Genomic DNA, 25,994 nt, shown 5'->3' with positions numbered 1-25,994 from the left:
AGCTTCTCAGTGACATTCAGCCATCCAGGTATCCCGCCTGCACTAGACGGAATGTGGCAATGGAACGCTGGCTGCGCGTGTCATAATAGGCTCTGAGCCTTTATATACCTGCGCACAGCAGCAGCCACCTTCAGTCTGCTGCTGGACAGCCAGCAGCAGCAGCAGCAGGAGAGGTAATTAATCAGCAACCCTCCTGCTAAGGGTAGACAGCTGCTCGTTCCACCCCCCCCCCCGCCTTAATTGGTTCTCCTCCCTTCCAACGGTGTTGAGGCGGGTGGGAACAGCCGGGGGTTGAGGGTACTGTGCTAAAAGAGGTGGAGTTATGCAGATCTAAAACGCGTGGATTGCAGCAGCAGCAAGCCGAAAAGTGCAGGCATGTGAGGGATCTAGAGGTTGACAGCATGTCTTCTTAACGGGAGTCCAGGTGGCCATCTCCACAAATGGACTTTTCAGAATCCTTGGGTGGCACCGTAGTCGGAAACCAATTCTGGTTATCGCTTCTCGGCCTTTTGGCTAAGATCAAGTGTAGTATCTGTTCTTATCAGTTTAATATCTGATACGTCCCCTATCTGGGGACCATATATTAAATGGCTTTTAGAACAGGGAGATGGAAAAAGAGCTTGCTCTGTCCACTCCACGCATTGACCTGGTATTGCAGTATCTCCAGGACCGGTGCACCCCTTCTTTAATGCAGTTTCTAAAATCAGAAAGAATTGAATTCAATGCTTTTTGTTCATTTTGCTTGTTTGTCGGATTTTGGGATGGACTCTTTGGCTTTGCTTTTCTTCTCCTCATTGGATTTTTCATGTTAAAAGTTGCAGAAGCCAGATGACAAGCTCATTTTGGTTCAACTTCAGCAACTGTGCATTGCATTGCCATGTAATGTAATGTAATGCAATGCTATCTATCTAGCTCTCCCTCTATACTTCCTTTTGGATAAACAGACATATTAGGCAAGCATTTTGGAGCTTTCACCTAAATAACTACAGGTGGTGAGATAAGCTGCACAATATAATTGACCTTTCAGTATATTGTTGCACACACACCATCTATTTAGCAAATGCCCTTGTTATCAACAGCAGCCTTTTAAACTCACCTGAGCTAACAGGTATGTGAGCTGGTTACTCTGCTGCGCTTAAAATTTCTTTTTTGGTTTGCTACAATGCCTTTTCTGAAACGTTGTCTCCCTCTGCTGGAACACTGACTTCTTTCATTTAATGCCTGCAGACTATAAAAGAGAAACCAACCCAAAAAGTTTGGTTGATTAGTCTGTGGCATTCTTTTAAACTGTTGCTTATGGCGGTCTCTGTGAGCTTCTCAGTGACATTCAGCCATCCAGGTATCCCGCCTGCAGTAGACGGAATGTGGCAATGGAACGCTGGCTGCGCGTGTCATAATAGGCTCTGAGCCTTTATATACCTGCGCACAGCAGCAGCCACCTTCAGTCTGCTGCTGGACAGCCAGCAGCAGCAGCAGCAGGAGAGGTAATAAATCAGCAACCCTCCTGCTAAGGGTAGACAGCTGCTCGTTCCACCCCCCCCCCCGCCTTAATTGGTTCTCCTCCCTTCCAACGGTGTTGAGGCGGGTGGGAACAGCCGGGGGTTGAGGGTACTGTGCTAAAAGAGGTGGAGTTATGCAGATCTAAAACGCGTGGATTGCAGCAGCAGCAAGCCGAAAAGTGCAGGCATGTGAGGGATCTAGAGGCTGACAGCATGTCTTCTTAACGGGAGTCCAGGTGGCCATCTCCACAAATGGACTTTTCAGAATCCTTGGGTGGCACCGTAGTCGGAAACCAATTCTGGTTATCGCTTCTCGGCCTTTTGGCTAAGATCAAGTGTAGTATCTGTTCTTATCAGTTTAATATCTGATACGTCCCCTATCTGGGGACCATATATTAAATGGATTTTTAGAACAGGGAGATGGAAAAAGAGCTTGCTCTGTCCACTCCACGCATTGACCTGATATTGCAGTATCTCCAGGACCGGTGCACCCCTTCTTTAATGCAGTTTCTAAAATCAGAAAGAATTGAATTCAATGCTTTTTGTTCATTTTGCTTGTTTGTCGGATTTTGGGATGGACTCTTTGGCTTTGCTTTTCTTCTCCTCATTGGATTTTTCATGTTAAAAGTTGCAGAAGCCAGATGACAAGCTCATTTTGGTTCAACTTCAGCAACTGTGCATTGCATTGCCATGTAATGTAATGTAATGCAATGCTATCTATCTAGCTCTCCCTCTATACTTCCTTTTGGATAAACAGACATATTAGGCAAGCATTTTGGAGCTTTCACCTAAATAACTACAGGTGGTGAGATAAGCTGCACAATATAATTGACCTTTCAGTATATTGTTGCACACACACCATCTATTTAGCAAATGCCCTTGTTATCAACAGCAGCCTTTTAAACTCACCTGAGCTAACAGGTATGTGAGCTGGTTACTCTGCTGCGCTTAAAATTTCTTTTTTGGTTTGCTACAATGCCTTTTCTGAAACGTTGTCTCCCTCTGCTGGAACACTGACTTCTTTCATTTAATGCCTGCAGACTATAAAAGAGAAACCAACCCAAAAAGTTTGGTTGATTAGTCTGTGGCATTCTTTTAAACTGTTGCTTATGGCGGTCTCTGTGAGCTTCTCAGTGACATTCAGCCATCCAGGTATCCCGCCTGCAGTAGACGGAATGTGGCAATGGAACGCTGGCTGCGCGTGTCATAATAGGCTCTGAGCCTTTATATACCTGCGCACAGCAGCAGCCACCTTCAGTCTGCTGCTGGACAGCCAGGAGCAGCAGCAGCAGGAGAGGTAATTAATCAGCAACCCTCCTGCTAAGGGTAGACAGCTGCTCGTTCCACCCCCCCCCCCGCCTTAATTGGTTCTCCTCCCTTCCAACGGTGTTGAGGCGGGTGGGAACAGCCGGGGGTTGAGGGTACTGTGCTAAAAGAGGTGGAGTTATGCAGATCTAAAACGCGTGGATTGCAGCAGCAGCAAGCCGAAAAGTGCAGGCATGTGAGGGATCTAGAGGTTGACAGCATGTCTTCTTAACGGGAGTCCAGGTGGCCATCTCCACAAATGGACTTTTCAGAATCCTTGGGTGGCACCGTAGTCGGAAACCAATTCTGGTTATCGCTTCTCGGCCTTTTGGCTAAGATCAAGTGTAGTATCTGTTCTTATCAGTTTAATATCTGATACGTCCCCTATCTGGGGACCATATATTAAATGGATTTTTAGAACAGGGAGATGGAAAAAGAGCTTGCTCTGTCCACTCCACGCATTGACCTGGTATTGCAGTATCTCCAGGACCGGTGCACCCCTTCTTTAATGCAGTTTCTAAAATCAGAAAGAATTGAATTCAATGCTTTTTGTTCATTTTGCTTGTTTGTCGGATTTTGGGATGGACTCTTTGGCTTTGCTTTTCTTCTCCTCATTGGATTTTTCATGTTAAAAGTTGCAGAAGCCAGATGACAAGCTCATTTTGGTTCAACTTCAGCAACTGTGCATTGCATTGCCATGTAATGTAATGTAATGCAATGCTATCTATCTAGCTCTCCCTCTATACTTCCTTTTGGATAAACAGACATATTAGGCAAGCATTTTGGAGCTTTCACCTAAATAACTACAGGTGGTGAGATAAGCTGCACAATATAATTGACCTTTCAGTATATTGTTGCACACACACCATCTATTTAGCAAATGCCCTTGTTATCAACAGCAGCCTTTTAAACTCACCTGAGCTAACAGGTATGTGAGCTGGTTACTCTGCTGCGCTTAAAATTTCTTTTTTGGTTTGCTACAATGCCTTTTCTGAAACGTTGTCTCCCTCTGCTGGAACACTGACTTCTTTCATTTAATGCCTGCAGACTATAAAAGAGAAACCAACCCAAAAAGTTTGGTTGATTAGTCTGTGGCATTCTTTTAAACTGTTGCTTATGGCGGTCTCTGTGAGCTTCTCAGTGACATTCAGCCATCCAGGTATCCCGCCTGCAGTAGACGGAATGTGGCAATGGAACGCTGGCTGCGCGTGTCATAATAGGCTCTGAGCCTTTATATACCTGCGCACAGCAGCAGCCACCTTCAGTCTGCTGCTGGACAGCCAGCAGCAGCAGCAGCAGGAGAGGTAATTAATCAGCAACCCTCCTGCTAAGGGTAGACAGCTGCTCGTTCCACCCCCCCCCCCGCCTTAATTGGTTCTCCTCCCTTCCAACGGTGTTGAGGCGGGTGGGAACAGCCGGGGGTTGAGGGTACTGTGCTAAAAGAGGTGGAGTTATGCAGATCTAAAACGCGTGGATTGCAGCAGCAGCAAGCCGAAAAGTGCAGGCATGTGAGGGATCTAGAGGTTGACAGCATGTCTTCTTAACGGGAGTCCAGGTGGCCATCTCCACAAATGGACTTTTCAGAATCCTTGGGTGGCACCGTAGTCGGAAACCAATTCTGGTTATCGCTTCTCGGCCTTTTGGCTAAGATCAAGTGTAGTATCTGTTCTTATCAGTTTAATATCTGATACGTCCCCTATCTGGGGACCATATATTAAATGGATTTTTAGAACAGGGAGATGGAAAAAGAGCTTGCTCTGTCCACTCCACGCATTGACCTGGTATTGCAGTATCTCCAGGACCGGTGCACCCCTTCTTTAATGCAGTTTCTAAAATCAGAAAGAATTGAATTCAATGCTTTTTGTTCATTTTGCTTGTTTGTCGGATTTTGGGATGGACTCTTTGGCTTTGCTTTTCTTCTCCTCATTGGATTTTTCATGTTAAAAGTTGCAGAAGCCAGATGACAAGCTCATTTTGGTTCAACTTCAGCAACTGTGCATTGCATTGCCATGTAATGTAATGTAATGCAATGCTATCTATCTAGCTCTCCCTCTATACTTCCTTTTGGATAAACAGACATATTAGGCAAGCATTTTGGAGCTTTCACCTAAATAACTACAGGTGGTGAGATAAGCTGCACAATATAATTGACCTTTCAGTATATTGTTGCACACACACCATCTATTTAGCAAATGCCCTTGTTATCAACAGCAGCCTTTTAAACTCACCTGAGCTAACAGGTATGTGAGCTGGTTACTCTGCTGCGCTTAAAATTTCTTTTTTGGTTTGCTACAATGCCTTTTCTGAAACGTTGTCTCCCTCTGCTGGAACACTGACTTCTTTCATTTAATGCCTGCAGACTATAAAAGAGAAACCAACCCAAAAAGTTTGGTTGATTAGTCTGTGGCATTCTTTTAAACTGTTGCTTATGGCGGTCTCTGTGAGCTTCTCAGTGACATTCAGCCATCCAGGTATCCCGCCTGCAGTAGACGGAATGTGGCAATGGAACGCTGGCTGCGCGTGTCATAATAGGCTCTGAGCCTTTATATACCTGCGCACAGCAGCAGCCACCTTCAGTCTGCTGCTGGACAGCCAGCAGCAGCAGCAGCAGGAGAGGTAATTAATCAGCAACCCTCCTGCTAAGGGTAGACAGCTGCTCGTTCCACCCCCCCCCCCGCCTTAATTGGTTCTCCTCCCTTCCAACGGTGTTGAGGCGGGTGGGAACAGCCGGGGGTTGAGGGTACTGTGCTAAAAGAGGTGGAGTTATGCAGATCTAAAACGCGTGGATTGCAGCAGCAGCAAGCCGAAAAGTGCAGGCATGTGAGGGATCTAGAGGTTGACAGCATGTCTTCTTAACGGGAGTCCAGGTGGCCATCTCCACAAATGGACTTTTCAGAATCCTTGGGTGGCACCGTAGTCGGAAACCAATTCTGGTTATCGCTTCTCGGCCTTTTGGCTAAGATCAAGTGTAGTATCTGTTCTTATCAGTTTAATATCTGATACGTCCCCTATCTGGGGACCATATATTAAATGGATTTTTAGAACAGGGAGATGGAAAAAGAGCTTGCTCTGTCCACTCCACGCATTGACCTGGTATTGCAGTATCTCCAGGACCGGTGCACCCCTTCTTTAATGCAGTTTCTAAAATCAGAAAGAATTGAATTCAATGCTTTTTGTTCATTTTGCTTGTTTGTCGGATTTTGGGATGGACTCTTTGGCTTTGCTTTTCTTCTCCTCATTGGATTTTTCATGTTAAAAGTTGCAGAAGCCAGATGACAAGCTCATTTTGGTTCAACTTCAGCAACTGTGCATTGCATTGCCATGTAATGTAATGTAATGCAATGCTATCTATCTAGCTCTCCCTCTATACTTCCTTTTGGATAAACAGACATATTAGGCAAGCATTTTGGAGCTTTCACCTAAATAACTACAGGTGGTGAGATAAGCTGCACAATATAATTGACCTTTCAGTATATTGTTGCACACACACCATCTATTTAGCAAATGCCCTTGTTATCAACAGCAGCCTTTTAAACTCACCTGAGCTAACAGGTATGTGAGCTGGTTACTCTGCTGCGCTTAAAATTTCTTTTTTGGTTTGCTACAATGCCTTTTCTGAAACGTTGTCTCCCTCTGCTGGAACACTGACTTCTTTCATTTAATGCCTGCAGACTATAAAAGAGAAACCAACCCAAAAAGTTTGGTTGATTAGTCTGTGGCATTCTTTTAAACTGTTGCTTATGGCGGTCTCTGTGAGCTTCTCAGTGACATTCAGCCATCCAGGTATCCCGCCTGCAGTAGACGGAATGTGGCAATGGAACGCTGGCTGCGCGTGTCATAATAGGCTCTGAGCCTTTATATACCTGCGCACAGCAGCAGCCACCTTCAGTCTGCTGCTGGACAGCCAGCAGCAGCAGCAGCAGGAGAGGTAATTAATCAGCAACCCTCCTGCTAAGGGTAGACAGCTGCTCGTTCCACCCCCCCCCCGCCTTAACTGGTTCTCCTCCCTTCCAACGGTGTTGAGGCGGGTGGGAACAGCCGGGGGTTGAGGGTACTGTGCTAAAAGAGGTGGAGTTATGCAGATCTAAAACGCGTGGATTGCAGCAGCAGCAAGCCGAAAAGTGCAGGCATGTGAGGGATCTAGAGGTTGACAGCATGTCTTCTTAACGGGAGTCCAGGTGGCCATCTCCACAAATGGACTTTTCAGAATCCTTGGGTGGCACCGTAGTCGGAAACCAATTCTGGTTATCGCTTCTCGGCCTTTTGGCTAAGATCAAGTGTAGTATCTGTTCTTATCAGTTTAATATCTGATACGTCCCCTATCTGGGGACCATATATTAAATGGATTTTTAGAACAGGGAGATGGAAAAAGAGCTTGCTCTGTCCACTCCACGCATTGACCTGGTATTGCAGTATCTCCAGGACCGGTGCACCCCTTCTTTAATGCAGTTTCTAAAATCAGAAAGAATTGAATTCAATGCTTTTTGTTCATTTTGCTTGTTTGTCGGATTTTGGGATGGACTCTTTGGCTTTGCTTTTCTTCTCCTCATTGGATTTTTCATGTTAAAAGTTGCAGAAGCCAGATGACAAGCTCATTTTGGTTCAACTTCAGCAACTGTGCATTGCATTGCCATGTAATGTAATGTAATGCAATGCTATCTATCTAGCTCTCCCTCTATACTTCCTTTTGGATAAACAGACATATTAGGCAAGCATTTTGGAGCTTTCACCTAAATAACTACAGGTGGTGAGATAAGCTGCACAATATAATTGACCTTTCAGTATATTGTTGCACACACACCATCTATTTAGCAAATGCCCTTGTTATCAACAGCAGCCTTTTAAACTCACCTGAGCTAACAGGTATGTGAGCTGGTTACTCTGCTGCGCTTAAAATTTCTTTTTTGGTTTGCTACAATGCCTTTTCTGAAACGTTGTCTCCCTCTGCTGGAACACTGACTTCTTTCATTTAATGCCTGCAGACTATAAAAGAGAAACCAACCCAAAAAGTTTGGTTGATTAGTCTGTGGCATTCTTTTAAACTGTTGCTTATGGCGGTCTCTGTGAGCTTCTCAGTGACATTCAGCCATCCAGGTATCCCGCCTGCAGTAGACGGAATGTGGCAATGGAACGCTGGCTGCGCGTGTCATAATAGGCTCTGAGCCTTTATATACCTGCGCACAGCAGCAGCCACCTTCAGTCTGCTGCTGGACAGCCAGCAGCAGCAGCAGCAGGAGAGGTAATTAATCAGCAACCCTCCTGCTAAGGGTAGACAGCTGCTCGTTCCACCCCCCCCCCCCCCCGCCTTAATTGGTTCTCCTTCCTTCCAACGGTGTTGAGGCGGGTGGGAACAGCCGGGGGTTGAGGGTACTGTGCTAAAAGAGGTGGAGTTATGCAGATCTAAAACGCGTGGATTGCAGCAGCAGCAAGCCGAAAAGTGCAGGCATGTGAGGGATCTAGAGGTTGACAGCATGTCTTCTTAACGGGAGTCCAGGTGGCCATCTCCACAAATGGACTTTTCAGAATCCTTGGGTGGCACCGTAGTCGGAAACCAATTCTGGTTATCGCTTCTCGGCCTTTTGGCTAAGATCAAGTGTAGTATCTGTTCTTATCAGTTTAATATCTGATACGTCCCCTATCTGGGGACCATATATTAAATGGATTTTTAGAACAGGGAGATGGAAAAAGAGCTTGCTCTGTCCACTCCACGCATTGACCTGGTATTGCAGTATCTCCAGGACCGGTGCACCCCTTCTTTAATGCAGTTTCTAAAATCAGAAAGAATTGAATTCAATGCTTTTTGTTCATTTTGCTTGTTTGTCGGATTTTGGGATGGACTCTTTGGCTTTGCTTTTCTTCTCCTCATTGGATTTTTCATGTTAAAAGTTGCAGAAGCCAGATGACAAGCTCATTTTGGTTCAACTTCAGCAACTGTGCATTGCATTGCCATGTAATGTAATGTAATGCAATGCTATCTATCTAGCTCTCCCTCTATACTTCCTTTTGGATAAACAGACATATTAGGCAAGCATTTTGGAGCTTTCACCTAAATAACTACAGGTGGTGAGATAAGCTGCACAATATAATTGACCTTTCAGTATATTGTTGCACACACACCATCTATTTAGCAAATGCCCTTGTTATCAACAGCAGCCTTTTAAACTCACCTGAGCTAACAGGTATGTGAGCTGGTTACTCTGCTGCGCTTAAAATTTCTTTTTTGGTTTGCTACAATGCCTTTTCTGAAACGTTGTCTCCCTCTGCTGGAACACTGACTTCTTTCATTTAATGCCTGCAGACTATAAAAGAGAAACCAACCCAAAAAGTTTGGTTGATTAGTCTGTGGCATTCTTTTAAACTGTTGCTTATGGCGGTCTCTGTGAGCTTCTCAGTGACATTCAGCCATCCAGGTATCCCGCCTGCAGTAGACGGAATGTGGCAATGGAACGCTGGCTGCGCGTGTCATAATAGGCTCTGAGCCTTTATATACCTGCGCACAGCAGCAGCCACCTTCAGTCTGCTGCTGGACAGCCAGCAGCAGCAGCAGCAGGAGAGGTAATTAATCAGCAACCCTCCTGCTAAGGGTAGACAGCTGCTCGTTCCACCCCCCCCCCGCCTTAACTGGTTCTCCTCCCTTCCAACGGTGTTGAGGCGGGTGGGAACAGCCGGGGGTTGAGGGTACTGTGCTAAAAGAGGTGGAGTTATGCAGATCTAAAACGCGTGGATTGCAGCAGCAGCAAGCCGAAAAGTGCAGGCATGTGAGGGATCTAGAGGTTGACAGCATGTCTTCTTAACGGGAGTCCAGGTGGCCATCTCCACAAATGGACTTTTCAGAATCCTTGGGTGGCACCGTAGTCGGAAACCAATTCTGGTTATCGCTTCTCGGCCTTTTGGCTAAGATCAAGTGTAGTATCTGTTCTTATCAGTTTAATATCTGATACGTCCCCTATCTGGGGACCATATATTAAATGGATTTTTAGAACAGGGAGATGGAAAAAGAGCTTGCTCTGTCCACTCCACGCATTGACCTGGTATTGCAGTATCTCCAGGACCGGTGCACCCCTTCTTTAATGCAGTTTCTAAAATCAGAAAGAATTGAATTCAATGCTTTTTGTTCATTTTGCTTGTTTGTCGGATTTTGGGATGGACTCTTTGGCTTTGCTTTTCTTCTCCTCATTGGATTTTTCATGTTAAAAGTTGCAGAAGCCAGATGACAAGCTCATTTTGGTTCAACTTCAGCAACTGTGCATTGCATTGCCATGTAATGTAATGTAATGCAATGCTATCTATCTAGCTCTCCCTCTATACTTCCTTTTGGATAAACAGACATATTAGGCAAGCATTTTGGAGCTTTCACTTAAATAACTACAGGTGGTGAGATAAGCTGCACAATATAATTGACCTTTCAGTATATTATTGCACACACACCATCTATTTAGCAAATGCCCTTGTTATCAACAGCAGCCTTTTAAACTCACCTGAGCTAACAGGTATGTGAGCTGGTTACTCTGCTGCGCTTAAAATTTCTTTTTTGGTTTGCTACAATGCCTTTTCTGAAACGTTGTCTCCCTCTGCTGGAACACTGACTTCTTTCATTTAATGCCTGCAGACTATAAAAGAGAAACCAACCCAAAAAGTTTGGTTGATTAGTCTGTGGCATTCTTTTAAACTGTTGCTTATGGCGGTCTCTGTGAGCTTCTCAGTGACATTCAGCCATCCAGGTATCCCGCCTGCAGTAGACGGAATGTGGCAATGGAACGCTGGCTGCGCGTGTCATAATAGGCTCTGAGCCTTTATATACCTGCGCACAGCAGCAGCCACCTTCAGTCTGCTGCTGGACAGCCAGCAGCAGCAGCAGCAGGAGAGGTAATTAATCAGCAACCCTCCTGCTAAGGGTAGACAGCTGCTCGTTCCACCCCCCCCCCGCCTTAATTGGTTCTCCTCCCTTCCAACGGTGTTGAGGTGGGTGGGAACAGCCGGGGGTTGAGGGTACTGTGCTAAAAGAGGTGGAGTTATGCAGATCTAAAACGCGTGGATTGCAGCAGCAGCAAGCCGAAAAGTGCAGGCATGTGAGGGATCTAGAGGTTGACAGCATGTCTTCTTAACGGGAGTCCAGGTGGCCATCTCCACAAATGGACTTTTCAGAATCCTTGGGTGGCACCGTAGTCGGAAACCAATTCTGGTTATCGCTTCTCGGCCTTTTGGCTAAGATCAAGTGTAGTATCTGTTCTTATCAGTTTAATATCTGATACGTCCCCTATCTGGGGACCATATATTAAATGGATTTTTAGAACAGGGAGATGGAAAAAGAGCTTGCTCTGTCCACTCCACGCATTGACCTGGTATTGCAGTATCTCCAGGACCGGTGCACCCCTTCTTTAATGCAGTTTCTAAAATCAGAAAGAATTGAATTCAATGCTTTTTGTTCATTTTGCTTGTTTGTCGGATTTTGGGATGGACTCTTTGGCTTTGCTTTTCTTCTCCTCATTGGATTTTTCATGTTAAAAGTTGCAGAAGCCAGATGACAAGCTCATTTTGGTTCAACTTCAGCAACTGTGCATTGCATTGCCATGTAATGTAATGTAATGCAATGCTATCTATCTAGCTCTCCCTCTATACTTCCTTTTGGATAAACAGACATATTAGGCAAGCATTTTTTAGCTTTCACCTAAATAACTACAGGTGGTGAGATAAGCTGCACAATATAATTGACCTTTCAGTATATTGTTGCACACACACCATCTATTTAGCAAATGCCCTTGTTATCAACAGCAGCCTTTTAAACTCACCTGAGCTAACAGGTATGTGAGCTGGTTACTCTGCTGCGCTTAAAATTTCTTTTTTGGTTTGCTACAATGCCTTTTCTGAAACGTTGTCTCCCTCTGCTGGAACACTGACTTCTTTCATTTAATGCCTGCAGACTATAAAAGAGAAACCAACCCAAAAAGTTTGGTTGATTAGTCTGTGGCATTCTTTTAAACTGTTGCTTATGGCGGTCTCTGTGAGCTTCTCAGTGACATTCAGCCATCCAGGTATCCCGCCTGCAGTGGACGGAATGTGGCAATGGAACGCTGGCTGCGCGTGTCATAATAGGCTCTGAGCCTTTATATACCTGCGCACAGCAGCAGCCACCTTCAGTCTGCTGCTGGACAGCCAGCAGCAGCAGCAGGAGAGGTAATTAATCAGCAACCCTCCTGCTAAGGGTAGACAGCTGCTCGTTCCACCCCCCCCCCGCCTTAATTGGTTCTCCTCCCTTCCAACGGTGTTGAGGCGGGTGGGAACAGCCGGGGGTTGAGGGTACTGTGCTAAAAGAGGTGGAGTTATGCAGATCTAAAACGCGTGGATTGCAGCAGCAGCAAGCCGAAAAGTGCAGGCATGTGAGGGATCTAGAGGTTGACAGCATGTCTTCTTAACAGGAGTCCAGGTGGCCATCTCCACAAATGGACTTTTCAGAGTCCTTGGGTGGCACCGTAGTCGGAAACCAATTCTGGTTATCGCTTCTCGGCCTTTTGGCTAAGATCAAGTGTAGTATCTGTTCTTATCAGTTTAATATCTGATACGTCCCCTATCTGGGGACCATATATTAAATGGATTTTTAGAACAGGGAGATGGAAAAAGAGCTTGCTCTGTCCACTCCACGCATTGACCTGGTATTGCAGTATCTCCAGAACCGGTGCACCCCTTCTTTAATGCAGTTTCTAAAATCAGAAAGAATTGAATTCAATGCTTTTTGTTCATTTTGCTTGTTTGTCGGATTTTGGGATGGACTCTTTGGCTTTGCTTTTCTTCTCCTCATTGGATTTTTCATGTTAAAAGTTGCAGAAGCCAGATGACAAGCTCATTTTGGTTCAACTTCAGCAACTGTGCATTGCATTGCCATGTAATGTAATGTAATGCGATGCTATCTATCTAGCTCTCCCTCTATACTTCCTTTTGGATAAACAGACATATTAGGCAAGCATTTTGGAGCTTTCACCTAAATAACTACAGGTGGTGAGATAAGCTGCACAATATAATTGACCTTTCAGTATATTGTTGCACACACACCATCTATTTAGCAAATGCCCTTGTTATCAACAGCAGCCTTTTAAACTCACCTGAGCTAACAGGTATGTGAGCTGGTTACTCTGCTGCGCTTAAAATTTCTTTTTTGGTTTGCTACAATGCCTTTTCTGAAACGTTGTCTCCCTCTGCTGGAACACTGACTTCTTTCATTTAATGCCTGCAGACTATAAAAGAGAAACCAACCCAAAATGTTTGGTTGATTAGTCTGTGGCATTCTTTTAAACTGTTGCTTATGGCGGTCTCTGTGAGCTTCTCAGTGACATTCAGCCATCCAGGTATCCCGCCTGCAGTAGACGGAATGTGGCAATGGAACGCTGGCTGCGCGTGTCATAATAGGCTCTGAGCCTTTATATACCTGCGCACAGCAGCAGCCACCTTCAGTCTGCTGCTGGACAGCCAGCAGCAGCAGCAGCAGGAGAGGTAATTAATCAGCAACCCTCCTGCTAAGGGTAGACAGCTGCTCGTTCCACCCCCCCCCCGCCTTAATTGGTTCTCCTCCCTTCCAACGGTGTTGAGGCGGGTGGGAACAGCCAGGGGTTGAGGGTACTGTGCTAAAAGAGGTGGAGTTATGCAGATCTAAAACGCGTGGATTGCAGCAGCAGCAAGCCGAAAAGTGCAGGCATGTGAGGGATCTAGAGGTTGACAGCATGTCTTCTTAACGGGAGTCCAGGTGGCCATCTCCACAAATGGACTTTTCAGAATCCTTGGGTGGCACCGTAGTCGGAAACCAATTCTGGTTATCGCTTCTCGGCCTTTTGGCTAAGATCAAGTGTAGTATCTGTTCTTATCAGTTTAATATCTGATACGTCCCCTATCTGGGGACCATATATTAAATGGATTTTTAGAACAGGGAGATGGAAAAAGAGCTTGCTCTGTCCACTCCACGCATTGACCTGGTATTGCAGTATCTCCAGGACCGGTGCACCCCTTCTTTAATGCAGTTTCTAAAATCAGAAAGAATTGAATTCAATGCTTTTTGTTCATTTTGCTTGTTTGTCGGATTTTGGGATGGACTCTTTGGCTTTGCTTTTCTTCTCCTCATTGGATTTTTCATGTTAAAAGTTGCAGAAGCCAGATGACAAGCTCATTTTGGTTCAACTTCAGCAACTGTGCATTGCATTGCCATGTAATGTAATGTAATGCAATGCTATCTATCTAGCTCTCCCTCTATACTTCCTTTTGGATAAACAGACATATTAGGCAAGCATTTTGGAGCTTTCACCTAAATAACTACAGGTGGTGAGATAAGCTGCACAATATAATTGACCTTTCAGTATATTGTTGCACACACACCATCTATTTAGCAAATGCCCTTGTAATCAACAGGAGCCTTTTAAACTCACCTGAGCTAACAGGTATGTGAGCTGGTTACTCTGCTGCGCTTAAAATTTCTTTTTTGGTTTGCTACAATGCCTTTTCTGAAACGTTGTCTCCCTCTGCTGGAACACTGACTTCTTTCATTTAATGCCTGCAGACTATAAAAGAGAAACCAACCCAAAAAGTTTGGTTGATTAGTCTGTGGCATTCTTTTAAACTGTTGCTTATGGCGGTCTCTGTGAGCTTCTCAGTGACATTCAGCCATCCAGGTATCCCGCCTGCAGTAGACGGAATGTGGCAATGGAACGCTGGCTGCGCGTGTCATAATAGGCTCTGAGCCTTTATATACCTGCGCACAGCAGCAGCCACCTTCAGTCTGCTGCTGGACAGCCAGCAGCAGCAGCAGCAGGAGAGGTAATAATTAATCAGCAACCCTCCTGCTAAGGGTAGACAGCTGCTCGTTCCACCCCCCCCCCCGCCTTAATTGGTTCTCCTCCCTTCCAACGGTGTTGAGGCGGGTGGGAACAGCCGGGGGTTGAGGGTACTGTGCTAAAAGAGGTGGAGTTATGCAGATCTAAAACGCGTGGATTGCAGCAGCAGCAAGCCGAAAAGTGCAGGCATGTGAGGGATCTAGAGGTTGACAGCATGTCTTCTTAACGGGAGTCCAGGTGGCCATCTCCACAAATGGACTTTTCAGAATCCTTGGGTGGCACCGTAGTTGGAAACCAATTCTGGTTATCGCTTCTCGGCCTTTTGGCTAAGATCAAGTGTAGTATCTGTTCTTATCAGTTTAATATCTGATACGTCCCCTATCTGGGGACCATATATTAAATGGATTTTTAGAACAGGGAGATGGAAAAAGAGCTTGCTCTGTCCACTCCACGCATTGACCTGGTATTGCAGTATCTCCAGGACCGGTGCACCCCTTCTTTAATGCAGTTTCTAAAATCAGAAAGAATTGAATTCAATGCTTTTTGTTCATTTTGCTTGTTTGTCGGATTTTGGGATGGACTCTTTGGCTTTGCTTTTCTTCTCCTCATTGGATTTTTCATGTTAAAAGTTGCAGAAGCCAGATGACAAGCTCATTTTGGTTCAACTTCAGCAACTGTGCATTGCATTGCCATGTAATGTAATGTAATGCAATGCTATCTATCTAGCTCTCCCTCTATACTTCCTTTTGGATAAACAGACATATTAGGCAAGCATTTTGGAGCTTTCACCTAAATAACTACAGGTGGTGAGATAAGCTGCACAATATAATTGACCTTTCAGTATATTGTTGCACACACACCATCTATTTAGCAAATGCCCTTGTTATCAACAGCAGCCTTTTAAACTCACCTGAGCTAACAGGTATGTGAGCTGGTTACTCTGCTGCGCTTAAAATTTCTTTTTTGGTTTGCTACAATGCCTTTTCTGAAACGTTGTCTCCCTCTGCTGGAACACTGACTTCTTTCATTTAATGCCTGCAGACTATAAAAGAGAAACCAACCCAAAAAGTTTGGTTGATTAGTCTGTGGCATTCTTTTAAACTGTTGCTTATGGCGGTCTCTGTGAGCTTCTCAGTGACATTCAGCCATCCAGGTATCCCGCCTGCAGTAGACGGAATGTGGCAATGGAACGCTGGCTGCGCGTGTCATAATAGGCTCTGAGCCTTTATATACCTGCGCACAGCAGCAGCCACCTTCAGTCTGCTGCTGGACAGCCAGCAGCAGCAGCAGCAGGAGAGGTAATTAATCAGCAACCCTCCTGCTAAGGGTAGACAGCTGCTCGTTCCACCCCCCCCCCGCCTTAATTGGTTCTCCTCCCTTCCAACGGTGTTGAGGCGGGTGGGAACAGCCGGGGGTTGAGGGTACTGTGCTAAAAGAGGTGGAGTTATGCAGATCTAAAACGCGTGGATTGCAGCAGCAGCAAGCCGAAAAGTGCAGGCATGTGAGGGATCTAGAGGTTGACAGCATGTCTTCTTAACGGGAGTCCAGGTGGCCATCTCCACAAATGGACTTTTCAGAATCCTTGGGTGGCACCGTAGTCGGAAACCAATTCTGGTTATCGCTTCTCGGCCTTTTGGCTAAGATCAAGTGTAGTATCTGTTCTTATCAGTTTAATATCTGATACGTCCCCTATCTGGGGACCATATATTAAATGGATTTTTAGAACAGGGAGATGGAAAAAGAGCTTGCTCTGTCCACTCCACGCATTGACCTGGTATTGCAGTATCTCCAGGACCGGTGCACCCCTTCTTTAATGCAGTTTCTAAAATCAGAAAGAATTGAATTCAATGCTTTTTGTTCATTTTGCTTGTTTGTCGGATTTTGGGATGGACTCTTTGGCTTTGCTTTTCTTCTCCTCATTGGATTTTTCATGTTAAAAGTTGCAGAAGCCAGATGACAAGCTCATTTTGGTTCAACTTCAGCAACTGTGCATTGCATTGCCATGTAATGTAATGTAATGCAATGCTATCTATCTAGCTCTCCCTCTATACTTCCTTTTGGATAAACAGACATATTAGGCAAGCATTTTGGAGCTTTCACCTAAATAACTACAGGTGGTGAGATAAGCTGCACAATATAATTGACCTTTCAGTATATTGTTGCACACACACCATCTATTTAGCAAATGCCCTTGTTATCAACAGCAGCCTTTTAAACTCACCTGAGCTAACAGGTATGTGAGCTGGTTACTCTGCTGCGCTTAAAATTTCTTTTTTGGTTTGCTACAATGCCTTTTCTGAAACGTTGTCTCCCTCTGCTGGAACACTGACTTCTTTCATTTAATGCCTGCAGACTATAAAAGAGAAACCAACCCAAAAAGTTTGGTTGATTAGTCTGTGGCATTCTTTTAAACTGTTGCTTATGGCGGTCTCTGTGAGCTTCTCAGTGACATTCAGCCATCCAGGTATCCCGCCTGCAGTAGACGGAATGTGGCAATGGAACGCTGGCTGCGCGTGTCATAATAGGCTCTGAGCCTTTATATACCTGCGCACAGCAGCAGCCACCTTCAGTCTGCTGCTGGACAGCCAGCAGCAGCAGCAGCAGGAGAGGTAATTAATCAGCAACCCTCCTGCTAAGGGTAGACAGCTGCTCGTTCCACCCCCCCCCCCGCCTTAATTGGTTCTCCTCCCTTCCAACGGTGTTGAGGCGGGTGGGAACAGCCGGGGGTTGAGGGTACTGTGCTAAAAGAGGTGGAGTTATGCAGATCTAAAACGCGTGGATTGCAGCAGCAGCAAGCCGAAAAGTGCAGGCATGTGAGGGATCTAGAGGTTGACAGCATGTCTTCTTAACGGGAGTCCAGGTGGCCATCTCCACAAATGGACTTTTCAGAATCCTTGGGTGGCACCGTAGTCGGAAACCAATTCTGGTTATCGCTTCTCGGCCTTTTGGCTAAGATCAAGTGTAGTATCTGTTCTTATCAGTTTAATATCTGATACGTCCCCTATCTGGGGACCATATATTAAATGGATTTTTAGAACAGGGAGATGGAAAAAGAGCTTGCTCTGTCCACTCCACGCATTGACCTGGTATTGCAGTATCTCCAGGACCGGTGCACCCCTTCTTTAATGCAGTTTCTAAAATCAGAAAGAATTGAATTCAATGCTTTTTGTTCATTTTGCTTGTTTGTCGGATTTTGGGATGGACTCTTTGGCTTTGCTTTTCTTCTCCTCATTGGATTTTTCATGTTAAAAGTTGCAGAAGCCAGATGACAAGCTCATTTTGGTTCAACTTCAGCAACTGTGCATTGCATTGCCATGTAATGTAATGTAATGCAATGCTATCTATCTAGCTCTCCCTCTATACTTCCTTTTGGATAAACAGACATATTAGGCAAGCATTTTGGAGCTTTCACCTAAATAACTACAGGTGGTGAGATAAGCTGCACAATATAATTGACCTTTCAGTATATTGTTGCACACACACCATCTATTTAGCAAATGCCCTTGTTATCAACAGCAGCCTTTTAAACTCACCTGAGCTAACAGGTATGTGAGCTGGTTACTCTGCTGCGCTTAAAATTTCTTTTTTGGTTTGCTACAATGCCTTTTCTGAAACGTTGTCTCCCTCTGCTGGAACACTGACTTCTTTCATTTAATGCCTGCAGACTATAAAAGAGAAACCAACCCAAAAAGTTTGGTTGATTAGTCTGTGGCATTCTTTTAAACTGTTGCTTATGGCGGTCTCTGTGAGCTTCTCAGTGACATTCAGCCATCCAGGTATCCCGCCTGCAGTAGACGGAATGTGGCAATGGAACGCTGGCTGCGCGTGTCATAATAGGCTCTGAGCCTTTATATACCTGCGCACAGCAGCAGCCACCTTCAGTCTGCTGCTGGACAGCCAGCAGCAGCAGCAGCAGGAGAGGTAATTAATCAGCAACCCTCCTGCTAAGGGTAGACAGCTGCTCGTTCCACCCCCCCCCCGCCTTAACTGGTTCTCCTCCCTTCCAACGGTGTTGAGGCGGGTGGGAACAGCCGGGGGTTGAGGGTACTGTGCTAAAAGAGGTGGAGTTATGCAGATCTAAAACGCGTGGATTGCAGCAGCAGCAAGCCGAAAAGTGCAGGCATGTGAGGGATCTAGAGGTTGACAGCATGTCTTCTTAACGGGAGTCCAGCTGGCCATCTCCACAAATGGACTTTTCAGAATCCTTGGGTGGCACCGTAGTCGGAAACCAATTCTGGTTATCGCTTCTCGGCCTTTTGGCTAAGATCAAGTGTAGTATCTGTTCTTATCAGTTTAATATCTGATACGTCCCCTATCTGGGGACCATATATTAAATGGATTTTTAGAACAGGGAGATGGAAAAAGAGCTTGCTCTGTCCACTCCACGCATTGACCTGGTATTGCAGTATCTCCAGGACCGGTGCACCCCTTCTTTAATGCAGTTTCTAAAATCAGAAAGAATTGAATTCAATGCTTTTTGTTCATTTTGCTTGTTTGTCGGATTTTGGGATGGACTCTTTGGCTTTGCTTTTCTTCTCCTCATTGGATTTTTCATGTTAAAAGTTGCAGAAGCCAGATGACAAGCTCATTTTGGTTCAACTTCAGCAACTGTGCATTGCATTGCCATGTAATGTAATGTAATGCAATGCTATCTATCTAGCTCTCCCTCTATACTTCCTTTTGGATAAACAGACATATTAGGCAAGCATTTTGGAGCTTTCACCTAAATAACTACAGGTGGTGAGATAAGCTGCACAATATAATTGACCTTTCAGTATATTGTTGCACACACACCATCTATTTAGCAAATGCCCTTGTTATCAACAGCAGCCTTTTAAACTCACCTGAGCTAACAGGTATGTGAGCTGGTTACTCTGCTGCGCTTAAAATTTCTTTTTTGGTTTGCTACAATGCCTTTTCTGAAACGTTGTCTCCCTCTGCTGGAACACTGACTTCTTTCATTTAATGCCTGCAGACTATAAAAGAGAAACCAACCCAAAAAGTTTGGTTGATTAGTCTGTGGCATTCTTTTAAACTGTTGCTTATGGCGGTCTCTGTGAGCTTCTCAGTGACATTCAGCCATCCAGGTATCCCGCCTGCAGTAGACGGAATGTGGCAATGGAACGCTGGCTGCGCGTGTCATAATAGGCTCTGAGCCTTTATATACCTGCGCACAGCAGCAGCCACCTTCAGTCTGCTGCTGGACAGCCAGCAGCAGCAGCAGCAGGAGAGGTAATTAATCAGCAACCCTCCTGCTAAGGGTAGACAGCTGCTCGTTCCACCCCCCCCCCCGCCTTAATTGGTTCTCCTCCCTTCCAACGGTGTTGAGGCGGGTGGGAACAGCCGGGGGTTGAGGGTACTGTGCTAAAAGAGGTGGAGTTATGCAGATCTAAAACGCGTGGATTGCAGCAGCAGCAAGCCGAAAAGTGCAGGCATGTGAGGGATCTAGAGGTTGACAGCATGTCTTCTTAACGGGAGTCCAGGTGGCCATCTCCACAAATGGACTTTTCAGAATCCTTGGGTGGCACCGTAGTCGGAAACCAATTCTGGTTATCGCTTCTCGGCCTTTTGGCTAAGATCAAGTGTAGTATCTGTTCTTATCAGTTTAATATCTGATACGTCCCCTATCTGGGGACCATATATTCAATGGATTTTTAGAACAGGGAGATGGAAAAAGAGCTTGCTCTGTCCACTCCACGCATTGACCTGGTATTGCAGTATCTCCAGGACCGGTGCACCCCTTCTTTAATGCAGTTTCTAAAATCAGAAAGAATTGAATTCAATGCTTTTTGTTCATTTTGCTTGTTTGTCGGATTTTGGGATGGACTCTTTGGCTTTGCTTTTCTTCTCCTCATTGGATTTTTCATGTTAAAAGTTGCAGAAGTCAGATGACAAGCTCATTTTGGTTCAACTTCAGCAACTGTGCATTGCATTGCCATGTAATGTAATGTAATGCAATGCTATCTATCTAGCTCTCCCTCTATACTTCCTTTTGGATAAACAGACATATTAGGCAAGCATTTTGGAGCTTTCACCTAAATAACTACAGGTGGTGAGATAAGCTGCACAATATAATTGACCTTTCAGTATATTGTTGCACACACACCATCTATTTAGCAAATGCCCTTGTTATCAACAGCAGCCTTTTAAACTCACCTGAGCTAACAGGTATGTGAGCTGGTTACTCTGCTGCGCTTAAAATTTCTTTTTTGGTTTGCTACAATGCCTTTTCTGAAACGTTGTCTCCCTCTGCTGGAACACTGACTTCTTTCATTTAATGCCTGCAGACTATAAAAGAGAAACCAACCCAAAAAGTTTGGTTGATTAGTCTGTGGCATTCTTTTAAACTGTTGCTTATGGCGGTCTCTGTGAGCTTCTCAGTGACATTCAGCCATCCAGGTATCCCGCCTGCAGTAGACGGAATGTGGCAATGGAACGCTGGCTGCGCGTGTCATAATAGGCTCTGAGCCTTTATATACCTGCGCACAGCAGCAGCCACCTTCAGTCTGCTGCTGGACAGCCAGCAGCAGCAGCAGCAGGAGAGGTAATTAATCAGCAACCCTCCTGCTAAGGGTAGACAGCTGCTCGTTCCACCCCCCCCCCGCCTTAACTGGTTCTCCTCCCTTCCAACGGTGTTGAGGCGGGTGGGAACAGCCGGGGGTTGAGGGTACTGTGCTAAAAGAGGTGGAGTTATGCAGATCTAAAACGCGTGGATTGCAGCAGCAGCAAGCCGAAAAGTGCAGGCATGTGAGGGATCTAGAGGTTGACAGCATGTCTTCTTAACGGGAGTCCAGGTGGCCATCTCCACAAATGGACTTTTCAGAATCCTTGGGTGGCACCGTAGTCGGAAACCAATTCTGGTTATCGCTTCTCGGCCTTTTGGCTAAGATCAAGTGTAGTATCTGTTCTTATCAGTTTAATATCTGATACGTCCCCTATCTGGGGACCATATATTAAATGGATTTTTAGAACAGGGAGATGGAAAAAGAGCTTGCTCTGTCCACTCCACGCATTGACCTGGTATTGCAGTATCTCCAGGACCGGTGCACCCCTTCTTTAATGCAGTTTCTAAAATCAGAAAGAATTGAATTCAATGCTTTTTGTTCATTTTGCTTGTTTGTCGGATTTTGGGATGGACTCTTTGGCTTTGCTTTTCTTCTCCTCATTGGATTTTTCATGTTAAAAGTTGCAGAAGCCAGATGACAAGCTCATTTTGGTTCAACTTCAGCAACTGTGCATTGCATTGCCATGTAATGTAATGTAATGCAATGCTATCTATCTAGCTCTCCCTCTATACTTCCTTTTGGATAAACAGACATATTAGGCAAGCATTTTGGAGCTTTCACCTAAATAACTACAGGTGGTGAGATAAGCTGCACAATATAATTGACCTTTCAGTATATTGTTGCACACACACCATCTATTTAGCAAATGCCCTTGTTATCAACAGCAGCCTTTTAAACTCACCTGAGCTAACAGGTATGTGAGCTGGTTACTCTGCTGCGCTTAAAATTTCTTTTTTGGTTTGCTACAATGCCTTTTCTGAAACGTTGTCTCCCTCTGCTGGAACACTGACTTCTTTCATTTAATGCCTGCAGACTATAAAAGAGAAACCAACCCAAAAAGTTTGGTTGATTAGTCTGTGGCATTCTTTTAAACTGTTGCTTATGGCGGTCTCTGTGAGCTTCTCAGTGACATTCAGCCATCCAGGTATCCCGCCTGCAGTAGACGGAATGTGGCAATGGAACGCTGGCTGCGCGTGTCATAATAGGCTCTGAGCCTTTATATACCTGCGCACAGCAGCAGCCACCTTCAGTCTGCTGCTGGACAGCCAGCAGCAGCAGCAGCAGGAGAGGTAATTAATCAGCAACCCTCCTGCTAAGGGTAGACAGCTGCTCGTTCCACCCCCCCCCCCGCCTTAATTGGTTCTCCTCCCTTCCAACGGTGTTGAGGCGGGTGGGAACAGCCGGGGGTTGAGGGTACTGTGCTAAAAGAGGTGGAGTTATGCAGATCTAAAACGCGTGGATTGCAGCAGCAGCAAGCCGAAAAGTGCAGGCATGTGAGGGATCTAGAGGTTGACAGCATGTCTTCTTAACGGGAGTCCAGGTGGCCATCTCCACAAATGGACTTTTCAGAATCCTTGGGTGGCACCGTAGTCGGAAACCAATTCTGGTTATCGCTTCTCGGCCTTTTGGCTAAGATCAAGTGTAGTATCTGTTCTTATCAGTTTAATATCTGATACGTCCCCTATCTGGGGACCATATATTAAATGGATTTTTAGAACAGGGAGATGGAAAAAGAGCTTGCTCTGTCCACTCCACGCATTGACCTGGTATTGCAGTATCTCCAGGACCGGTGCACCCCTTCTTTAATGCAGTTTCTAAAATCAGAAAGAATTGAATTCAATGCTTTTTGTTCATTTTGCTTGTTTGTCGGATTTTGGGATGGACTCTTTGGCTTTGCTTTTCTTCTCCTCATTGGATTTTTCATGTTAAAAGTTGCAGAAGTCAGATGACAAGCTCATTTTGGTTCAACTTCAGCAACTGTGCATTGCATTGCCATGTAATGTAATGTAATGCAATGCTATCTATCTAGCTCTCCCTCTATACTTCCTTTTGGATAAACAGACATATTAGGCAAGCATTTTGGAGCTTTCACCTAAATAACTACAGGTGGTGAGATAAGCTGCACAATATAATTGACCTTTCAGTATATTGTTGCACACACACCATCTATTTAGCAAATGCCCTTGTTATCAACAGCAGCCTTTTAAACTCACCTGAGCTAACAGGTATGTGAGCTGGTTACTCTGCTGCGCTTAAAATTTCTTTTTTGGTTTGCTACAATGCCTTTTCTGAAACGTTGTCTCCCTCTGCTGGAACACTGACTTCTTTCATTTAATGCCTGCAGACTATAAAAGAGAAACCAACCCAAAAAGTTTGGTTGATTAGTCTGTGGCATTCTTTTAAACTGTTGCTTATGGCGGTCTCTGTGAGCTTCTCAGTGACATTCAGCCATCCAGGTATCCCGCCTGCAGTAGACGGAATGTGGCAATGGAACGCTGGCTGCGCGTGTCATAATAGGCTCTGAGCCTTTATATACCTGCACACAGCAGCAGCCACCTTCAGTCTGCTGCTGGACAGCCAGCAGCAGCAGCAGCAGGAGAGGTAATTAATCAGCAACCCTCCTGCTAAGGGTAGACAGCTGCTCGTTCCACCCCCCCCCCGCCTTAATTGGTTCTCCTCCCTTCCAACGGTGTTGAGGCGGGTGGGAACAGCCGGGGGTTGAGGGTACTGTGCTAAAAGAGGTGGAGTTATGCAGATCTAAAACGCGTGGATTGCAGCAGCAGCAAGCCGAAAAGTGCAGGCATGTGAGGGATCTAGAGGTTGACAGCATGTCTTCTTAACGGGAGTCCAGGTGGCCATCTCCACAAATGGACTTTTCAGAATCCTTGGGTGGCACCGTAGTCGGAAACCAATTCTGGTTATCGCTTCTCGGCCTTTTGGCTAAGATCAAGTGTAGTATCTGTTCTTATCAGTTTAATATCTGATACGTCCCCTATCTGGGGACCATATATTAAATGGATTTTTAGAACAGGGAGATGGAAAAAGAGCTTGCTCTGTCCACTCCACGCATTGACCTGGTATTGCAGTATCTCCAGGACCGGTGCACCCCTTCTTTAATGCAGTTTCTAAAATCAGAAAGAATTGAATTCAATGCTTTTTGTTCATTTTGCTTGTTTGTCGGATTTTGGGATGGACTCTTTGGCTTTGCTTTTCTTCTCCTCATTGGATTTTTCATGTTAAAAGTTGCAGAAGCCAGATGACAAGCTCATTTTGGTTCAACTTCAGCAACTGTGCATTGCATTGCCATGTAATGTAATGTAATGCAATGCTATCTATCTAGCTCTCCCTCTATACTTCCTTTTGGATAAACAGACATATTAGGCAAGCATTTTGGAGCTTTCACCTAAATAACTACAGGTGGTGAGATAAGCTGCACAATATAATTGACCTTTCAGTATATTGTTGCACACACACCATCTATTTAGCAAATGCCCTTGTTATCAACAGCAGCCTTTTAAACTCACCTGAGCTAACAGGTATGTGAGCTGGTTACTCTGCTGCGCTTAAAATTTCTTTTTTGGTTTGCTACAATGCCTTTTCTGAAACGTTGTCTCCCTCTGCTGGAACACTGACTTCTTTCATTTAATGCCTGCAGACTATAAAAGAGAAACCAACCCAAAAAGTTTGGTTGATTAGTCTGTGGCATTCTTTTAAACTGTTGCTTATGGCGGTCTCTGTGAGCTTCTCAGTGACATTCAGCCATCCAGGTATCCCGCCTGCAGTAGACGGAATGTGGCAATGGAACGCTGGCTGCGCGTGTCATAATAGGCTCTGAGCCTTTATATACCTGCGCACAGCAGCAGCCACCTTCAGTCTGCTGCTGGACAGCCAGCAGCAGCAGCAGCAGGAGAGGTAATTAATCAGCAACTCTCCTGCTAAGGGTAGACAGCTGCTCGTTCCACCCCCCCCCCCACCTTAATTGGTTCTCCTCCCTTCCAACGGTGTTGAGGCGGGTGGGAACAGCCGGGGGTTGAGGGTACTGTGCTAAAAGAGGTGGAGTTATGCAGATCTAAAACGCGTGGATTGCAGCAGCAGCAAGCCGAAAAGTGCAGGCATGTGAGGGATCTAGAGGTTGACAGCATGTCTTCTTAACGGGAGTCCAGGTGGCCATCTCCACAAATGGACTTTTCAGAATCCTTGGGTGGCACCGTAGTCGGAAACCAATTCTGGTTATCGCTTCTCGGCCTTTTGGCTAAGATCAAGTGTAGTATCTGTTCTTATCAGTTTAATATCTGATACATCCCCTATCTGGGGACCATATATTAAATGGATTTTTAGAACAGGGAGATGGAAAAAGAGCTTGCTCTGTCCACTCCACGCATTGACCTGGTATTGCAGTATCTCCAGGACCGGTGCACCCCTTCTTTAATGCAGTTTCTAAAATCAGAAAGAATTGAATTCAATGCTTTTTGTTCATTTTGCTTGTTTGTCGGATTTTGGGATGGACTCTTTGGCTTTGCTTTTCTTCTCCTCATTGGATTTTTCATGTTAAAAGTTGCAGAAGCCAGATGACAAGCTCATTTTGGTTCAACTTCAGCAACTGTGCATTGCATTGCCATGTAATGTAATGTAATGCAATGCTATCTATCTAGCTCTCCCTCTATACTTCCTTTTGGATAAACAGACATATTAGGCAAGCATTTTGGAGCTTTCACCTAAATAACTACAGGTGGTGAGATAAGCTGCACAATATAATTGACCTTTCAGTATATTGTTGCACACACACCATCTATTTAGCAAATGCCCTTGTT

The 25,994-nt window shown here is 45.2% G+C and overlaps 20 non-coding genes across 20 annotated transcripts; all 20 read left to right on the top strand.

Annotated features, from left to right (window-relative positions):
- Window positions 1-493: 493 nt before the first annotated feature.
- On the top strand, window positions 494-683 carry LOC141185547 (U2 spliceosomal RNA). The gene has a single exon (XR_012260200.1). It is a non-coding gene; the product is annotated as a U2 spliceosomal RNA (small nuclear RNA).
- A 1,121-nt stretch (window positions 684-1,804) lies between these two features.
- On the top strand, window positions 1,805-1,995 carry LOC141185045 (U2 spliceosomal RNA). Its single transcript, XR_012259744.1, has one exon. It is a non-coding gene; the product is annotated as a U2 spliceosomal RNA (small nuclear RNA).
- A 1,121-nt stretch (window positions 1,996-3,116) lies between these two features.
- LOC141190896 (U2 spliceosomal RNA) lies at window positions 3,117-3,307 on the top strand. The gene has a single exon (XR_012264907.1). It is a non-coding gene; the product is annotated as a U2 spliceosomal RNA (small nuclear RNA).
- Window positions 3,308-4,428: 1,121 nt separating this feature from the next.
- Window positions 4,429-4,619, top strand: LOC141190895 (U2 spliceosomal RNA). The gene has a single exon (XR_012264906.1). It is a non-coding gene; the product is annotated as a U2 spliceosomal RNA (small nuclear RNA).
- A 1,121-nt stretch (window positions 4,620-5,740) lies between these two features.
- LOC141190894 (U2 spliceosomal RNA) lies at window positions 5,741-5,931 on the top strand. The gene has a single exon (XR_012264905.1). It is a non-coding gene; the product is annotated as a U2 spliceosomal RNA (small nuclear RNA).
- A 1,120-nt stretch (window positions 5,932-7,051) lies between these two features.
- On the top strand, window positions 7,052-7,242 carry LOC141190893 (U2 spliceosomal RNA). The gene has a single exon (XR_012264904.1). It is a non-coding gene; the product is annotated as a U2 spliceosomal RNA (small nuclear RNA).
- Window positions 7,243-8,367: 1,125 nt separating this feature from the next.
- On the top strand, window positions 8,368-8,558 carry LOC141190891 (U2 spliceosomal RNA). The gene has a single exon (XR_012264902.1). It is a non-coding gene; the product is annotated as a U2 spliceosomal RNA (small nuclear RNA).
- A 1,120-nt stretch (window positions 8,559-9,678) lies between these two features.
- Window positions 9,679-9,869, top strand: LOC141190890 (U2 spliceosomal RNA). The gene has a single exon (XR_012264901.1). It is a non-coding gene; the product is annotated as a U2 spliceosomal RNA (small nuclear RNA).
- A 1,120-nt stretch (window positions 9,870-10,989) lies between these two features.
- On the top strand, window positions 10,990-11,180 carry LOC141190889 (U2 spliceosomal RNA). Its single transcript, XR_012264900.1, has one exon. It is a non-coding gene; the product is annotated as a U2 spliceosomal RNA (small nuclear RNA).
- Window positions 11,181-12,297: 1,117 nt separating this feature from the next.
- On the top strand, window positions 12,298-12,488 carry LOC141184897 (U2 spliceosomal RNA). The gene has a single exon (XR_012259609.1). It is a non-coding gene; the product is annotated as a U2 spliceosomal RNA (small nuclear RNA).
- Window positions 12,489-13,608: 1,120 nt separating this feature from the next.
- Window positions 13,609-13,799, top strand: LOC141190888 (U2 spliceosomal RNA). Its single transcript, XR_012264899.1, has one exon. It is a non-coding gene; the product is annotated as a U2 spliceosomal RNA (small nuclear RNA).
- A 1,124-nt stretch (window positions 13,800-14,923) lies between these two features.
- On the top strand, window positions 14,924-15,114 carry LOC141190887 (U2 spliceosomal RNA). Its single transcript, XR_012264898.1, has one exon. It is a non-coding gene; the product is annotated as a U2 spliceosomal RNA (small nuclear RNA).
- Window positions 15,115-16,234: 1,120 nt separating this feature from the next.
- Window positions 16,235-16,425, top strand: LOC141190886 (U2 spliceosomal RNA). Its single transcript, XR_012264897.1, has one exon. It is a non-coding gene; the product is annotated as a U2 spliceosomal RNA (small nuclear RNA).
- A 1,121-nt stretch (window positions 16,426-17,546) lies between these two features.
- LOC141190885 (U2 spliceosomal RNA) lies at window positions 17,547-17,737 on the top strand. Its single transcript, XR_012264896.1, has one exon. It is a non-coding gene; the product is annotated as a U2 spliceosomal RNA (small nuclear RNA).
- Window positions 17,738-18,857: 1,120 nt separating this feature from the next.
- LOC141190884 (U2 spliceosomal RNA) lies at window positions 18,858-19,048 on the top strand. The gene has a single exon (XR_012264895.1). It is a non-coding gene; the product is annotated as a U2 spliceosomal RNA (small nuclear RNA).
- Window positions 19,049-20,169: 1,121 nt separating this feature from the next.
- On the top strand, window positions 20,170-20,360 carry LOC141184822 (U2 spliceosomal RNA). The gene has a single exon (XR_012259541.1). It is a non-coding gene; the product is annotated as a U2 spliceosomal RNA (small nuclear RNA).
- Window positions 20,361-21,480: 1,120 nt separating this feature from the next.
- Window positions 21,481-21,671, top strand: LOC141190883 (U2 spliceosomal RNA). Its single transcript, XR_012264894.1, has one exon. It is a non-coding gene; the product is annotated as a U2 spliceosomal RNA (small nuclear RNA).
- Window positions 21,672-22,792: 1,121 nt separating this feature from the next.
- LOC141190882 (U2 spliceosomal RNA) lies at window positions 22,793-22,983 on the top strand. The gene has a single exon (XR_012264893.1). It is a non-coding gene; the product is annotated as a U2 spliceosomal RNA (small nuclear RNA).
- Window positions 22,984-24,103: 1,120 nt separating this feature from the next.
- LOC141190880 (U2 spliceosomal RNA) lies at window positions 24,104-24,294 on the top strand. Its single transcript, XR_012264891.1, has one exon. It is a non-coding gene; the product is annotated as a U2 spliceosomal RNA (small nuclear RNA).
- Window positions 24,295-25,415: 1,121 nt separating this feature from the next.
- On the top strand, window positions 25,416-25,606 carry LOC141184645 (U2 spliceosomal RNA). The gene has a single exon (XR_012259381.1). It is a non-coding gene; the product is annotated as a U2 spliceosomal RNA (small nuclear RNA).
- The last annotated feature ends 388 nt before the right edge of the window (window positions 25,607-25,994 follow it).

This window comes from Phyllobates terribilis, unplaced genomic scaffold, assembly GCF_046119375.1.
Source record: "Phyllobates terribilis strain yellow unplaced genomic scaffold, ASM4611937v1 Scaffold_40__1_contigs__length_11209783, whole genome shotgun sequence".
In the NCBI taxonomy this organism is placed as follows: domain Eukaryota; kingdom Metazoa; phylum Chordata; class Amphibia; order Anura; family Dendrobatidae; genus Phyllobates; species Phyllobates terribilis.
The sequence above is the reverse complement of the archived record's forward strand: the minus strand, read 5'-3'. Positions and strand labels throughout refer to the sequence as shown.